The sequence below is a fragment of the Hyla sarda genome, chromosome 12, assembly GCF_029499605.1.
Source record: "Hyla sarda isolate aHylSar1 chromosome 12, aHylSar1.hap1, whole genome shotgun sequence".
In the NCBI taxonomy this organism is placed as follows: Eukaryota; Metazoa; Chordata; class Amphibia; order Anura; family Hylidae; genus Hyla; species Hyla sarda.
Genome location: NC_079200.1, coordinates 18,166,874 through 18,181,811, shown reverse-complemented (window position 1 = coordinate 18,181,811; position 14,938 = coordinate 18,166,874). Strand labels below are relative to the sequence as shown.

Here is a 14,938-nt window from a genome sequence, read left to right as displayed (position 1 = left end):
TGCCCATAGCAACCAATCAGATCGCTTCTTTCATTTTCGAAAAGGCCACTGAAAAATGAAAGAAGTGATCTCATTGGTTGCTATGGGCCTTGTTGTTAAGGGGAGTATGCAGTGGTGAACATGTGACTTATCCGGCCAATGGGAAAGCTCTAAATTGTCCCCTTATATACTGTAGCCAGAGTTCAGAGTTCAGTTCTGTGCTGTGGTACAGTTTGGTGAGGAGTGAAGTCGGTCTGTGAGGTGATCCTGAAGGAGGCCTGAGGCCTAGTCCAGCAACCACGCATCTACTATAAGTTAACCCCGCTACCCCGGTGAAAGTCAAAGCCTTGCGGTAAGCCTACAGTCTCGGGGATTTCTTCAGTCAAGTTAGTCAAGTCCAAGTCCCTAAAGTATAGTGTGGGCTGCATACCAGTCATGTCAATTATATACAGCACAATCAACTATAAGTCCCAGCAAGCCGATAAGCTTCCCAAAGTTCACCCTGCAACTCCTTCATGCTAATATGACCTGTAACAGATTGTACCATCTTTCCAACCTCAGTAAAGCAAACCAGTTAACCGTAACCTTGCGTTATGTGATTATTTGCTGACCTACCTCGGGTGGTGTATAGGTCAACCAAGCCCTGGCATCAAAATAAGGTTAATTACACATTACCCCGTCCGACACCACATAAGCAGCTGAAAATAAGCAGCAGAAAGTAAAAAGCAGCAAATTTAGCTGTGGAAAATCTGCACAAATATCCGCTTTTTTGAACGAGCCCTGAGGGTAAAAATCCATTGAAGTCAATAGGTAGCAAAACATGCAGCGGATTTTGTTACCCATTGACCTCAATGGGTAGGAAAATATGCAGCAGAAAATATGCATCAAAATACAGCATGTGTGACTCTACCCTAAAAATGTTATGGTTGTAATTAGAGATGAGCAAATTTTTGATAAATTTGATTCGGCTAATTTTCCCCAAAAAATGGTTCGGTCGGAATTTAATTGCGGTGAATCGCTGTTAAAAACTGCTATTGCTGGGCTACAGAGAGCCTCAGAACACTTTACCTTTCCATAACAAGCATAGTGAGTGTGCTGTGTTAGTGACATAATACTGTTATTCAGTATGACATGCAGATTACTGGCATCACTATTAGAATCACTGTTGCAGAGTGGCACAATGACAGAGCCTGGAGGTGGCATCAGTATGAGGAGACCATATATGCCATATAGTGGCTGAATGACACAGCGTGGAGGTGGCGGCAGCATGAAGAGACCATATAATGGATAAATGACCCAGTTTGGAGGTGGCAACAGCCTGACGAGACCATAGGGTCTCAAAATTGAAAAGATTAAAGATATTTTTTAACATTTAAATTGAAGATTTCAAATAGATGAACCTAAAAAGTTTTATTTAATGTGCCAGCAGAATGAGAAGACCACATGGCGGCACAGTGACAAAGCCTGGAAGTGGCAGCAGCATAAGGAGACCATAATCTGGCAGAATGACACCACCTGGAGTTGGCAGCAGCAAGAGGAGACATATAGTGGCTGAATGCAACAGCCTGGAGTTGGCGGCAGCAAGAGGAGTCCATATAGTGGCTTAATGACACAGCCTGGAGGTGGCGGAAGCATGAGGAGACCATATAGTGGCTGAATAACACAGCCTGGATTTGGTGTCAGCAAGAGGAGACCATATAGCGGCTGAATGACACAGCCTGGAGGTGGCAGAAGCATGAGTAGACCATAAAGTGGCTGAATGGCACAGCCTGGAGTTGGTGGCAGCAAGAGGAGACCATATAGTGGCTAAATGACACAGCCTAGAGGTGGCGGTAGCATGAGGAGACCTATATTTTTAGGACAAAATATATGTACCCATATGTATGGCTGTGTCATTCAACCACTATATGGTGTCCTCTTGCTGCTGCCAACTACAGGGTATGTGATTCAGCCATTATGTGGTCTCCTCATGCTTCCGCCACCTCCAGGCTGTGTCATTCAGCCACTATATGGTCTCCTCTTGCTGCCGCCAACTCCAGGCTGTGTCATTCAGCCACTATATGGTCTCCTCATGCTTCCGCCACCAACAGGCTGTGTCATTCAGCCACTATATGGTCTCCTCATGCTACCACCGTACGTATGGGGTATGCACTTATGAGGGGAGGACAATACGCTCCACTACACTTAAAACAGTATTTGTCTACAACACCAGCAGGTGGGTACTTTTGGCTGGCCTTTCACAGTAACTAGGCCCTTAAGACTTTAACAGGAACAAAATCGTACACCACTAGGGTTGCCACCCTGCCGGTATTTTACCGGCACAGCCGGTATTTTCATCTACATTCCGGGCTGTGCCGGTAAGTTTGGATGAAAAATACCGGCCATGCAATTCACTGACAGGGGCGGACGGAGCAGCATCCCCAGAAGAGCACTGCTTTCATGAACGGCCGTACAGTGCCCAGGTCTGACACCACCAGCCTGTGACAGGGAGAGATTGTACAGTGCTGGGGAGGGGGCTGCACCTCCTGTCTCCTCTCTCCCCCTCCCCCTCCTTCCCTCTGCCCCGTGCAGTCTTACAACCCTCCGTAGGCAGAGCAGGGAGGGGAGAGGAGAAGAGGCCGTGTATCCTGTCTCCCTCTGCAGCGCAGGGCGGGTGAGTGTCTGTGTCTCTATGTGTCTGTGTATATATATATGTGTGTGTGTGTGTAGGGGGGGGGGGGGTAAACTGCCTAATCTGGGGGACAACTATGCTGCCTAATCTGGGGGACAACTATGCTGCCTAATCTGGGGGACAACTATGCTGCCTAATCTGGGGGACAACTATGCTCCTAATCTGTGGGACAACTATGCTGCCTAATCTGGGGGACAACTATGCTGCCTAATCTGGGGGACAGCTATGCTGCCTAATCTGGGGGACAACTATGCTCCTAATCTGTGGGACAACTATGCTGCCTAATCTGGGGGACAACTATGCTGCCTAATCTGGGGGACAGCTATGCTGCCTAATCTGGGGGACAGCTATGCTGCCTAATCTGGGGGACAGCTATGCTCCTAATCTGGGGGACAGCTATGCTCCTAATCTGGGGGACAACTATGCTCCTAATCTGGGGGACAACTATGCTGCCTAATCTGGGGGACAACTATGCTGCCTAATCTGGGGGACAGCTATGCTGCCTAATCTGGGGGACAGCTATGCTCCTAATCTGGGGGACAGCTATGCTCCTAATCTGGGGGACAGCTATGCTCCTAATCTGGGGGACAACTGTGCTCCTAATCTGGGGGACAGCTATGCTCCTAATCTGGGGGACAACTGTGCTCCTAATCTGGGGGACAACTGTGCTCCTAATATGGGGGACAACTGTGCTCCTAATCTGGGGGACAGCTGTGCTCCTAATCTGGGGGACAGCTATGCTCCTAATCTGGGGGACAGCTATGCTCCTAATCTGGGGGACAGCTGTGCTCCTAATCTGGGGGACAGCTGTGCTCCTAATCTGGGGGACAGCTATGCTCCTAATCTGGGGGACAACTGTGCTCCTAATCTGGGGGACAACTGTGCTCCTAATCTGGGGGACAACTGTGCTCCTAATCTGGGGGACAGCTATGCTCCTAATCTGGGGGACAGCTATGCTCCTAATCTGGGGGACAGCTATGCTCCTAATCTGGGGGACAGCTATGCTCCTAATCTGGGGGACAACTGTGCTCCTAATCTGGGGGACAACTGTGCTCCTAATCTGGGGGACAACTATGCTCCTAATCTGGGGGACAGCTATGCTCCTAATCTGGGGGACAGCTGTGCTCCTAATATGGGGGACAGCTGTGCTCCTAATCTGGGGGACAACTGTGCTCCTAATCTGGGGGACAACTATGCTCCTAATCTGGGGGACAACTATGCTCCTAATCTGGGGGACAACTATGCTGCCTAATCTGGGGGACAACTACCCGGCCCTCCACAATATTTTTAGTTTCTCATGTGGCCCCATGGGATAAATAATTGCCCACCCCATTCCTCCTCCACCCCGGACATTCCTTAACCTGGAGCCGCCCGGGGAAAGGAGAAAGTGAAGACAAGAGACTGGTGAGACCTCTCTGCAAAATTGTGTATTTAATGCAGTGTTTCCCAACCAGGGTGCCTCCAGCTGTTGCAAAACTATTACTCCCAGCATGCCCAGACAGCCTTTGGCTGTCCGGGCATGCTGGGAGTTGTAGTTTTGCAATAGCTGGAGGCACCCTGGTTGGGAAACACTGATTTAATGTTTTAATGTGTGAAACTATCTGCTGCGCTCTGTATCTAATCCTGTCATGTGCGATACTGTCTGCTGAGCCTGTGTATCTAATCCTGTCATGTGTGATACTGTGAGCTGAGCCTGTATATCCAAATCTGTCATGTGTGATACTGTGAGCTGAGCCTGTGTATCTAATCCTGTCATGTGTGATACTGTCTGCTGAGCCTGTATATCCACATCTGTCATGTGGGATACTATCTGCTGAGCCTGTGTATCTATATCTGTCATGTGTGATACTGTCTGCTGAGCCTGTGTATCTAATCCTGTCATGTGTGATACTGTGAGCTGAGCCTGTCTATCTAATCCTGTCATGTGTGATACTGTCTGCTGATCCTGTGTATCTATATCTGTCATGTGTGATACTGTCTGATTAGCCTCTTTATCTGACGTTGCGCAGGGGGACGTCACTCGTCATCAGAGAGAGCCAGCGTTGCTGTCGCGCACCACCACTACCACCGCCGCCGCCGCTGGCATAAATAGGGTTTTGGTAGGTGTTCTCTAAATGTAATTTTTTTTTGTGCGATATAGGAAAGTTCCCCCCACATATATATTGTATCCATCCCATCCCCCATGACATTTCTTAAACCCCCCTCCCATCCCCCATGCCATTTCTTAAACCCCCCTCCCATCCCCCATGCCATTTCTTAATCCCCTGATCCCTCAGCCCCTGTGCAATCTGGCCCCTCCCCTTTTGTAGCTCCACCCCCACATAGCCACACCCATGGCCGGTATTTTTCTGAGGGAAAGGTGGCAACCCTATACACCACCTATGTACGCACAGGTTACACTTAATAGAGGACATACGCTCCGCTACTCAACCTGTATTAGGCAATAATAGCAGATGATTATGGCTTTTAGTGCTCTGCTCACCCTAACTGGCTGGCTACTATTAGGTTTTCAGTTGTTGTACACACCAGTGCTGCAGCACACAGTCGCTGTGTAGTATACCCAAAATTGCACTTTTTCTCTCTCATTCTCTCTCCCTTCAGTGCTTCTAGGCTGGATTTGGGCTTGAGGTGAATCGCTGCTATAAAAATACTTTTCTGTGCAACAAACTGCTCTCTGTCCCTCTCTCTCTGCAATAAAATGCTGAAGTGACTGGCGGCAAGATGGCTGCCGATTATATAGGGTTGTGACATCACAGTGGTGGCGGGCTGCTGATAGGTTGCATGCTGCATGTGATTCAGGGTCATCCCGCCTTCCCAGGATGTGGAGCCGCCATCTTAGATGCCCTGGAGCCTGGACCGGACTAAATGGAGTTTAATGAAGCGATTCATGAGGTGGAATCGTAGCAATATTTGGATTCGTTGCAAAGCAAATTTCTCCTGAAATTCGTAATGAATTTGGTTTCGTCAGATTCGATTCACTCATCCGTAGTTGGAATTCATAGACTGTAAAATTAACTGAAATGTCATTAATTGTAGCTAAGTCTGATTATTATGCAAAAAGTAAATTTTTTTTTGTCTTACGGCTGAAAATAACAGCCATAAATATTGTGTGAACATGGTTAAAGTGTGTTATTTGCTTCATTTTTATAAAATTGATTACAATTTGCACTTTACCTAGGTGTTAGTCCCAGGTTGTGCTTTAAAATATGCTACACCAGTGCCACACCTGTCCACAGGATGTGTGCTAAATTGCAGCTCAGCTTTATTGGAGTGAATAGGGCTGAGCTGCAATACCAGGCGCAACCTATGGACACGTGTAGTGCTGACTTTGGAAAAAGGCAGCCATTTAAAACAAAATCTAGACCAACCCCAATTAAGACTTTGGTCTTGTGCACATGGCAGCACTGAAAGGCTATACATCATCTGTGCTGCTTTACAGGCTCCGTAGATTGCCATTTGTACAGTGGTATTCTTTAGAAGCAATGGTTCTGAGGAGTGAGGAGCGCGTGTTTTCTACTGGTAGACGGCATGCGCTCCATTAGTTTCTATGGGACTGCCGATAATGTCTAAGTGCTGTTCTCGGGTCTTTTCAATGCTTCCATAGTGAGTGTGTCCAAGTGTGTGCTGGCTGCAGCATGCGCTCCTCACTGAGTGCTGGATCTCATCCCGGTGATCACGGGGGGGCTCAGTGGTTGGACCCACAATCAGCTACTTATCTCCTATCCTGTGGAAGTAAATTTTCACAGGAGATCTCCTCCTTTAAATCCACAAAGGATCCGGTGTGTGTGTATACACCTGTACAGAGTAAAAGCCCCATGCACCAGACGGGTTTTGAAATCAATGTAATCTGCTGCAGAAAATCTGCTACTGGAAACTCAGGGCGGATTACCTGTGGATTTTCCGCAGTGTATTTGCTGCGGAAAATCCAGAGTGGATTTTGCTACCATTGACCTCAATGGGTCAGCAGAAAATCCGCAGTAGTTAGATTTGCAGATTTTCCTTCAGACTCATTAAAGTCAATGATAGCAAAATCCACAGAGGATTTTCCGCAGCAAATACGCTGCGGAAATTCTGCAGGTAATCCGCCCGTGTGAATGGACCCTAAAGGTATGCTCACATGAGCAGACCCACAGTGTATTTTAAGCTGCAGATCCACCGCTGAACGACCGCTGCATGGTGGCTTTACATGTGCCTGCTCGGAGCGGCAATACGCAGATACAAGCAGACACACTGCTATGTGCGAGTTGCCGCGAATGCGCGGTGTACTCGCACACATCTTAGCCACTCCCCCTGCTCCATGAGCTAGGCCGAGAGCTGCCGCAATGTGTGCGTATACTGCGCATGCACGTGGAGACTCGCACATCGCAGGGTGTCTGCTTGCAGTGGCGTATTGCCGCTCTAGGCAGGCACAAATAAAGCCACCATGCAGGGGTCCTTCAGCGGCGGAGCTGCAGGGTAAAATACGCTGTAGGTCCGATTGTGTGATCGTACCCTTAGGGTTTATTCACATGGCAGAATTTCCACTTGCGGAATTCCGCCTCAAATGAAAGCCCAATAGACTTCTATGGGATTCTGCATTCCCATTCACACTTCTGAATTTCCGCATGCGGAATTTCCGCACCAATTCCGCACAAAATCCGCACAAGCCAGAAACCACCCGAGGAAGTGGGAACGGAATTGGTGCGGAAATTCTGCTGTGTGAATTGACCCCTCTGAAGTCAAATCTGCCACGGACAACCCGCCCTCTACTGATACGATACAGATTTTCTGCAGCAGAAAATGTGTCAAAGGCAGAAGCAGATCCATCTGAAAGGGAATATATAAAGGAAGGCATTATTCTGCCCCTTCCAGCTGGATCCACTTTTGCCTTTGGCGCATTTTCTTTGGCAGTGTATCAGTAATGTCTTCCTAGCCTAAGCATACGGTCACACAGGTGGGTTATGAGTGTGTTTGTTGCTTTGAGCCTTATTTATGCCCAATGCTGACTGATCCTGTATCAATTATTAGAAAGGCATTGATTGCTTTAATACTTCAATTCCTATTGAGTAGGAAGAAGTGGGAATGTCCAGCGCAAGTAAAGTGCAACAATCTCCGACTTTATTGTTTAAAAGCCAGCATACAGGAAAAAGTGACGCGTTTCAATTGCCAATCTTCACCCTTAATCATGTATGATTCAGGGTGCAGATTGGCACTTGAAACGCATCACTTTTTTCCTGTATGCTGGCTTTTAAACAATAAAGATGGAGATTGTTGCATTTGACCAGCGCTGGACATTCCCACTTCTTCCTACTCAGTTTGGTGCTTGCCATAGCACGGTCCAAGCGGCGGGCAGGATCCACGGTGAGCTCAAAGTTTGCTGCTGTTGCATCTTTCGGTTCAATTCCTATTAGATGATAATAAATATAATCCCATGTATTTTTCCTTTTTGTTATACAGTACATGTACTTTCCATGAGTGGATGAGTGAATAAGGAAGATAGAAGACATTCATACCTGGAATGTGGGGAATGTTGATTCATTGGATGTGGTAAGTGTGCAGTGTCCTACTGGGATCCCTGTTGGAGACTGTGGTTAGGTGTCGTCTGATAAATCATTTATTTTGACATGTATTTTTGATATTCGTGTTGTTTTCTACTTATTATACCTATCTACTACATTATTATTATTATTATTTTTTTTTTTTTACTGTTGTAACCAATGTACCAGACATGGCTGTGGATTAACACATCCAACCTTCTAAAAGAAATGATGCTCGCTTCTGCTGAAAATCCAAAACACCAGTGGTCTCCAGCCCAGTCTTTGCGGACTTCTAAGGCACACACAAAGATATAGCTAGGACACTTTTAGGGAGAAGGGAGGAGCTTCTCTAGGTTGGTGCCTCTATTGAGGAAAAGGAAGTTTAGGCAGTTCTAGTTTAGCCTCCCTAATGAGAGGAGGTGTGGGGACAGTCTCTTTGTTGAGGGGCGTGCAGATTAGCAACTCAACTTAAAGAGGGACCTTGTCAGAGGAGTAAAGCTAAGCTTCTTCTAAGAATCCTGAACCAGCTTGGAGTTGCCGTTTTTTTTTCTAGGAATGCACCGAATTTTCTGCAACTGAAAATGGTGCTTTTGCATTTTACCGAAAGGAAAATCTCTGCTGAAACTATTGGGGGCTTACAGTAGGGGGCATGGCTTGTGCATGGACTCTCGCAAATGTGGAAGAAACTAGTCAATCACTCCCACCATCCACATATAGACCTACAGGCTGTAAACAGTCCTGGGGGGGGGGGGGGGATGGGGGGCACAGGTCATTGCTATCGGATCATTATTAACCCCTGCAGCCTCCCCTGAACCCAGTCACCATTCAGCCGTGCCCTAAAACACATTCTGCTCCCGCAGGCTACACTCCGGGGATATATGAGGTGTAATCACTGTTTAGCATAACCTTTACATTCTAATCCCATAATTCTCTCCCCCCTATCGTGAAGGGTCAGACCACTAGGACCCACCGCAATCTCCTATATGGGGCCTCAGCTCTTCCCACAAGCGGTGCGTAGCGACCCCCGCACAAAAGGGGGGGGGGGGCGCCACGCCCTCTGCATATATCTCTATGGAAGTGCAGGAGATAGCCTATCCCGTAGAGATTTATGGAGGGGGTGCGCAGTCCCCGCTTTGTGTTGGGGTTGTTACACGCCACTCCTAGGAGAGCCGGGGTCTCTTACAGGAGATTGCAGGGGTTTCCAGCGGTCAGACCCCTGCGATCTACAACTTAACCCATATGCTTTGGCCTAAACTCTCACCCCCTCCTTTTCAATGTAAGCCGCAGCGCAGCGTTGCAATCTGGCGCAGAATCTGCCTAATACTGAAAGGTAATTTTCAGAATAACAAACAGAATGGATGGCAATGGATTTAAAATGATAAAAGCTTTTCATCCATTGACAGGGACCCGGTCTAACACCTGCCACATTACACCCTTGGAGGAGGTCACCCCCTCTATTGCCCCTCCATCTGTAACAAAAACCTCAGTTTTATTCCTATGGCTTTTCTTATTATTATATTGCCTCAAAGTTACTTCTTGTTGCATTTTTTTTTTTTTTTTGCTCTTTTTCAGAGAAAAGCTTTAATTTTCTGGTTAGCTGCCAAAAATAAGATTTCCTGCTAACCCGATAGTAGCACACGGTCCCACATAAGTCTTATAAACATGTTTATCACCTATTAGACTTAGGATCGAATATTGCTTCCCTTATGATTGTGACTGCAGAATCTGGTTGTTGGGTTTGTGGGTTTTTAACCTAAGGTTTGTTTGATGTCGAAGCTGAACTTAAGCAGTGTTTGGACTATTTCTGAAAACTTTAATTATTTCCTACGTATGTTGGTCTAATATTTTTACAGATTTATTCCCAGCCCTCAGGAAGCTTAAAGGGGTACTCTGCCCCTAGACATTTTATCCCTTATCAATAGGATAGCCCCCCCCCCCCTGCGATCTCCATGTTGGCACCCCTGCATTTTGATCATTATGTTCAGAACGCTGGGTTCTGGCAGCCGTGGTTGTGACGTCATGCATGCCCCCTCCATTCATGTCTATGGGAGGGTGTGTGATGGTGCCCCCTCCCATAGACATGAATGGAGGGGGGAAGGTGTGATGTCACAATTACGGCCGCCCACACTCAGCGACTCTGGAGCCTGTAAGCCAAAGTTCCATTTCATATATTTTTCCACAGTCTGACTCCTGTTCGGGCTCTGACTCTGATAAATATGTTTCAGGAATAATATAATTTTACTGTTTTAAATAAGTATTTACTGTATCAAGATTTTAACTACCTGAAAATGAAAGCAAAAATGCAACAGGTTTGGTATCTTCAGCTTCGGGCCCGGCTTGGAGCATGGGCGGAGCTTAGTGACATCACTGCTGCTGTTTGCTTGCAGCGGGACCTAGCAGAGAACAGCAGAGGTCACAAAGCTCCGCCCATGCTCCAAGTCGGAGCTGAAGATACCGAAGAGGATTCTTGGAGAACGACTGCACGGAACGGGACAAGGTAAGTATCACCTGCACTAATGTTCTATACTGACTGGTTAGTGCAGGTGACACTGATGACAGATTTCCTTTAAAGGTAATGTGTCTGCTGGAATTCATTTTCCAAATGCTGGCACTGTTCAATGCTGCTAGGACAAGGAGACACATGGGGGTGGAATTTATCAATGATGGTGGTGTAGGTGAACCATTTTTCTACACCTTTAAATGGGCACTTAGATACTCCAAAAGAACAGCTCACCCCTTCCTGCTATCGCACGCCAGTGCACGGAAACTGACGGAATCGCCGTCGGCCCAACACAGGATACAATCTAAAAGCCTTGTCTTTATTGAACGTATTCACACAGGATACAAACAGGAGACAAAACTCCTCTGACGCGTTTCCCGCAGTCAGCGCTTAGTCATAGAATGACTCCTAGAATTCTATGACTGCTGAGACACAATTAGCTCCTAGCAGGCTATAACTACCCCTCCCCCTTACTACAATAAATACTTAAATAATAACTGACACAACAACAATTTAACTTTTCCGTGGGTGGGGATCGGCCACAGCTTTATTTATAAAATTACTTATATAAATAACAATTTAACTGTAACAAAGACACCGATTGGCTTCTTACCAACCCGAGAGGTGCTGCCACACCGTCCTGTGTGGAGGTCTACCCCGGGTTGACCCCGCTTTCACCGTCTTCTTACCGCCAAGCTGGGACTTACAATAAACAGATACAAAAAAAAAAGGGAGGGAGGGAGGGCAAAACTCTGGGTCCTGGGCAGATTGAGGGGGGAAGGGAGGCACCACAGCTATAAATACCCAGGGGAGGGCCTCTGAAAGCCCGGGAAACTATTAAACCCCTGATTGGTGCACTCCTTCCCCCCCACCCATGGGACATACCACTGTAGCCATTGGCAAGTTTTACAGGCGGGGGAGGGGGCTAAAAACCTTGCCTGTATATTTCTTAACCTCTTACTGCTCACCAGTCAGGGGGCAAGCTAGTTATGCACAGCTTGCCCCTCCAGACTAAGCACTGACTGCACGAAACGTGTCAGAAGAGTTTTATCTCCTGTTTGTATCCTGCGTGAATACGTTCAATAAAGACAAGGTTTTTGGATCGCAAGTGAACAGTGCTGGATTTGTTGTTCATCTTTGCAAAACATTAACCTTTCTAATATGTTTCATAAGAAAAGTGTCTTTCCTTTTTATAGAAATCATGGCTTATAAAAAAAAGACCACTATGGGTTGCCATTCCATCCAGGACATAATCCTCTGTGGCTGCAGCATCATCTTTGTCCCAGCTGAAGCACAGGCAGGGACAAAAGTTCAGTAAGAGAGGGCAGGACTAGCACTCCTCTGTGCTTACTCCTGTCCTATCAGACTTCAGCTTGAAAACTAGAGAGGAGGAGGTTACAGAGCAGCCTGCAGTGATTGGATAAAGAGACACAGCACAGCAGACTCGGGGAGAAAGCTGTGTAATGCAGAGTGAAGACATGCCCCTTCCAAAGAAAAGGATGAAAAACTAAGTGAGCAGAAATAAGGTATTTATGAGAGAAATATAGGTGCTAGAAACATAAAAATTATAGTTGAGTACGCAATTGAATAATAAGAGGATAATAAGACAATGGAATGGTGAAAAACGGGTCTGGTGAGCTCTGCTGAATCTCTAGACAGAAAACATCACCACCACACCAGATGCACAAAACTTTCAACTGTGTTTTGGTGCTAACTTTTGGCAGGAATCTGGATTGGGTCCCCGAAACAGCATACAATATTTGCATATATTTTCTATAGGTTAGTAGACACCATAGATGAGATGGTGGTGGGTACCTGACCATCGAAATGTCTACACTAGGGAGCACCCCCGTGTTTTGTCTTTTTCTCAAAGGAGAAATACAGTGGTCCTTCAACATACGATGGTAATTCGTTCGAAATGAACCATCGTTATTGAATCCATCTTATGTTGAGGGATCCGTGCAATAATAATATAGAAAGTTAAACTCGCGTATCTCCACCGCTCCGGACCGTCACCGCTGCCCTGGATCGTCGCTCTCCATCGCCGCCATCACGTCCCCGGGGTGTCCCTGCCGCCCCGGACGGTCACCACTGCCCTGGAACTTCGCTCTCCATCGCCGTCGTCGCTGAGCTCGCCACTCCTATTGGATGACGGGACGGTGTCCGCAGCGACGTAATGACGACGAAGGAGAGCGACGGCCATGCAACAAAGAGGACGGTCCGGAACGTCGGGGACAGGTAAGTGACACTCACCGCACCACACAGGGCACATTGAATGGCTATCTGGCAGAAGCTGAAGCAGTCTGCGCTGCCAGATAGCCGTTTATGCCATGGCCCCGACATACAAAAGCATTGTATGTTGATGCTGCCTCTGAGAGGCCATCGTATGTTGAAATGATCGTATGTTGGGGCCATTGTAGGTTGGGGGATCACTGTAATACAAATAGATATGGGGAGGCACCCTACACCAGTATAAGCAGCTGCCAAAGGTCTCTGTCATGACTGGTTCCCTACTTTACATTCAGAAAACATGAACGTTTATGGAAAGGTCACGAGGAATAGCTGTAGGCTAAGCTAGCTATCTAAGGCCTAAAAAGCTCACTATCAATGGAGCTATCTGCCCATCAAAAAAACCTTGATAAACATTGACCCTCTGTTTCAGATAATTGTAGTGGTCCTGTAAAACCAGTAAACCTGCGGTTTGTTGGCCAGGTAGGAGTGTCAATGGAAACGTCTCTTTCTCTCTGTTTCAAAAACAACATCTGGTGAAGTAGATAAAGTAAAGAAAACCGAGAAGTGGTGGCATGACGGATCATTGTGGTAGTGTAGATTGTGGTTTGTACTAACAGCTGGCCTTCCACCACAACATGTACACGTTTATAACTGGAGCACTAAACGTTTACAAGGGGAAATCTGATAAAGTCTACCGTTATTATATTAAAAGGGGTTTTCTGAGACAATATTGATAGCCTATGTCATAGCCACTAGGGGAAATGATGAGGGTTATGCTGGGTAGTAGTCCTCACTATACATATCAGGTCACAGAGTGGTAACTACTAGCCCAATGTTCCTCCGTGATCCCAAACCTTTTGTCAACAAAGTGCAGGAATGAAACCTCTGGACACTGGGATTCCATGAAACAACTTTACCAAATCTAATGAACTACAGATACTTTGAGTCAGAAGAATGGATATTTGTTTACTGTCCCTTTTATTATCATTATGTGCTTCCTTAGCATGTGTATATGTAATGTCTAATGCAGATGTATATGCAGATATTAAAGGGGTATTCTGGGTTTATACATCTTATCCCCTATGCAAAGGATAGGGGATAAGATGTATGATCGCAAGGGTCCCGCCACTGGGGACCCCACACAATCTCTGTGCAGCCCCCGGCATTCTGTGCCAGGCACTGCTTCCAAGACAGGGACGTGATGTCACGGTCATGCCCCCTAGTGAAGTCACGCCACGCCCCCTCCATTTATGTCTATGGGAGGGGGCGTGATGCCCCCTCCCATAGACATGAATGGAGGGGGCGTGGTGTCACTAGGGGGCATGACCGTGACATCTCAGAAGCAGCGCCCGGCTCAGAATGCCGGGAGCTGCACTGCACCGCTGCTGGGGATACGGGATAAGATGTATAAAACCATAATACCACTTTAATGTTCTTTGGTTCTCAAGTTCTCAGTCCTAAATCACCGAAACTACTGGAAGGGATCTTCACAGCTTGGTTCAAGTAGACTTCACTTTACTCACTCTTTGGTGGGAATCTGTGACGCACGCCTTGGAAAGGTACATCCAGGGAAGTCTTCCTGATGTGGAAGACAGGCAGCACTGACCCGAATGTAGGCCAATAGATCAGTGTAATTTAGAGAGGCCCATGTTCAACAACTTCTCTCTTACGAAAACCAAATTCTCCCCATCAAAGACAGGAATTTTCTAGAGCAATACCCTCAGCATGAACAGGGACAAGAGCAGGAACTGTGACTTGATTGTAGACTTAGGTGTAAGACATATGGCCTTAGTGTAGATATTCCTAACAATAGCAGGCACTAGGAAATGTACACTTTGCTGGCAGATTAGAACTCTGAACAAGTGCAGGGTTAGGAGATGTTACTTTGGCCAAACCCATTTCTAACAGGTTTAGGTCTTCCTTCTCTCCTAGGAAAGAAGAGAGGTTGGACAAGGGACTTTCTCCTGCAATGATTTGCTAGGAGTAGCATGTGACCAAAGCATCATTTAACTGTACAATATAAGCAAGTAATGGTAACCA

The 14,938-nt window shown here is 46.8% G+C and overlaps 1 protein-coding gene across 5 annotated transcripts in view; it reads left to right on the top strand.

The window, feature by feature from the left end:
- CNTNAP1 (contactin associated protein 1) overlaps positions 1-14,938 on the top strand; it is a 354,100-nt gene that overhangs the window by 91,760 nt on the left and 247,402 nt on the right. Inside the window, exons 1-2 of one of the 5 annotated variants that reach the window (XM_056549088.1) lie at positions 234-331; positions 8,087-8,176. The exons of 1 other annotated variant lie outside the window; for it this stretch is intronic. The gene's annotated coding sequence lies outside the window, so the exon portion shown is untranslated. Of the gene's footprint in view, positions 1-233; positions 332-8,086; positions 8,177-12,079; positions 12,193-14,938 lie in introns of those variants that run through there. 3 more of the 5 variants (XM_056549086.1, XM_056549085.1, XM_056549082.1) reach the window with 3 other exon arrangements.